This window comes from Hordeum vulgare, chromosome 4H, assembly GCF_904849725.1.
Source record: "Hordeum vulgare subsp. vulgare chromosome 4H, MorexV3_pseudomolecules_assembly, whole genome shotgun sequence".
Lineage (NCBI taxonomy): Eukaryota > Viridiplantae > Streptophyta > Magnoliopsida > Poales > Poaceae > Hordeum > Hordeum vulgare.
This window is the reverse complement of record NC_058521.1, coordinates 323,205,020-323,207,864: the sequence shown is the minus strand read 5'-3', so window position 1 is coordinate 323,207,864 and position 2,845 is coordinate 323,205,020. Positions and strand designations below refer to the sequence as shown.

At 42.2% G+C, this 2,845-nt stretch overlaps 1 long non-coding RNA gene across 1 annotated transcript; it reads right to left on the bottom strand.

Moving 5' to 3' along the window:
- Nucleotides 1-711: 711 nt before the first annotated feature.
- Nucleotides 712-2,574, bottom strand: LOC123446445. Its single transcript, XR_006631350.1, has 3 exons — nt 2,182-2,574; nt 1,672-1,741; nt 712-752 (listed from the first exon to the last, which is right to left on the bottom strand). It is a non-coding gene; the product is annotated as an uncharacterized LOC123446445 (long non-coding RNA).
- Between the last annotated feature and the right edge of the window lie 271 nt (nt 2,575-2,845).

Sequence of the window (2,845 nt, the reverse complement as noted above, 5' to 3'; positions counted from 1 at the left end):
GATCAGAAATAGATAGAATAGGTCAAAAGGAATATAGATATTCTACCCATATGCATAGTATGATTAAGGTAATATATATGAGGCAACAAAACACAATAACAAATAACACCAACAAACATAACCATAATCAAACATATTTATATATATAGTCGAATAATTTCAAGAATATCCTAATTTAACAAACAAGCTAAATAACAATCAAGCAAGCAACCTAGTATCCTCATGCCACAAAAGCGGGCATAATCAGATATGCTAACACGGTAATATCGCGAAAAGCAAAGATAAGTGGTGGTCTCAACACTAGTTCCTACTTAGACTGGTCAAGATACTCGAGGGGTTGTCTAATGAAAGAGTAAGATGTAGACAAGGTTTATAAAATGAATTTTCACTCCTATGGCTTTTATAATACATTTTCTAGGGCCACGACCTACAGTCAAAGCATTGCTCTGACACCATCTGTAACGATCAAACCTCAAAGGATTTGAGTCTCTGTGCTTTACTGTGCTAGTCCCTAGATCGACTCGCTAGCACACAAAGCATAGATGAATACCATAATAACAAGAGCATCATTTATTACAACATATGATCAAGAATTTATAAAGTATAACAATCTGCATAGCACTTAGCTAGATTTATTCTATCAAATAGCGGAAAAGTAGCAGAATAATAACGATGAGCCCCATCATAGCCCACTGGCGATGTTGAGTGAAGACTCGCGACCCTAACGGTACCTTACTCCTCGTCTGAATATCCTGCAACATGATACGTTGCAGCCATAAAGGTCAATACTTTGAAGGTATTGGCAAGTTACACAGGAAGAATAATATAGCAGACCTACATGTACATGCATAGTATAACAAAGGAAGGTTGGTGGTTATTTTGCAGAAAAGCTGATTTTATCCTCATAACTACCTAATAGTCAAGTTTTAATTTGTTTGCTACAATAACTCACATATGGTTGAATTGGCATCTCCAACTCCAACCTATTACCATTATTAAGTTTCCCACCAAATTTTATTAGGTGTCTCATCTGTCAAGATCATCCAACAACTGTAATGACCTAGCTGCTCAAAATTGTCCATAACCGATGACACGACTAATCATGATTAGTTTTTACACTCTTAAGAGGTTTGCACACTATACCCACTAGACCCAACCTGAAGATTGAGACGAAGTCTTTTCGAAGCAGTCACCTCCATCCAACGGCAGCCGGTACACCTACTCATATCTACATCTGCTAGCTTTGCCGAGGCGAGGTTTCTATAACCTACTCAACTAAGACAGAGCCCATATAGCTAGTGGTTGCGCACGGAAGCTACTAGTCACTAAGTGTGTCTGATCTTCTTGAACCTGGCGGCATTCCACTTATATTTAGAGGGTTGAAACCATGATGTTCTTGAAACCACCCAGCAATACTATATGTGCTCGGATGTGTGTTATATCCTTAATTACTGCTCAATTTATTTTATAGTAATCCTCACATAAACTCTATGAATACAAGAACCAACCCCGTCTGCATAGCATAGCAAAACAATATCTAACACGGTCTTCATTGACGAGGAAAATAGCTTAATAGCATAGCATAATAATTATATTCCTATACATGCATAAATTTCATACGGTGATATAGTACTACATGCATAGAAAAACAATAGGTGAAGGATGATCAACATGTAAGTTGCCTTGATTCTTGATCAAAAGGTCACACTCCTCAAATAGTTTGCGTCGCACTCCGGGCAATCTACACGTTTCAAACAACCACAACAATCAATCATCACATTCAAATAACACCAAATAAAATCAACAACGAGAAAAGAATTTTTAAAACCAAAACAAAAGTAGCATGTAGTAGGTATAAAATCATCTACATGCTGATATGATCATAACGCAAAAGGAAACAATTAGTTTGGACGAATCGGTTTGAAAAATATGGCCTCCGATAGGTTTAAACTAAATCTGATCCAACACAATATTTTAAATATTGCTAACCTGAAAACTATTGGTTCTATCATATTCTACTCGTCAATACGGTATCACAGGAAAAAGAATTTCCTGATTCGGGCTTACCGGTTAAAAGTTAAACATGTTTAAAAATCTTAGTTAGAATCTGTCCAATCTAAAATAGGTCAAAATTAGGGTTAATCCGGTTCTAGCAAACTGCCACTTCGCGTCGGGATTTACCGAAGCAGATCGTGCGTGCATGCTCACCACGAGCAGAGGAAAACAGGGCAGCGGCTCGGTGTGGCTCCTCTGCGGTGGCTGCGGGGTTTCTCCGGTGGTTGACGGCGGCCTTCCTGCGGTGCTGCTCCGACGAAGACGACAGTGAGGGTTAGGTGGACGGCGGTGGTCTCAAGCGGCGGCTCCGGCGAAACTGCTGTGGTGCTGGCTCCGGCGACAGATCCAATCTTGGCAGGATAAAGAATCGGGATAGTGGGAATCGGTTCCTGGGTGCTCCTTCTCGCGGGAGAAAAGAAGAATCCCTGGTGTGAGCGCTTCAGGCGATTCCGGCTCGGGATGGAATCCTGGCGAGGCGGGTCCACCCGCCAGCTGGACGGCACGAGGGATGCGTGGAGCGCTCGGGCACCCGGCGCTGGGACTCGGGCAAGCTGCCGCTCGGGGATGCTTGGTCGGCCCCCTGCTGCGATGGGCTGGACCTTACTGGCTGTGCGTTCGGGCGATGGGGAAAGGGGCTGTGGCGGCTCGTGGGTCGGCCTGCCAGCTGGCTCGGTCGTTGGTGGGTTGGCCTGCGCGCTGGCTCGGTCGGTTTTTTTTGTTAACAGGTACAAATAAAAACAAAAAATACATTTTCTAGCTAAATAAAATACGAGAAAAATATATACTAAAA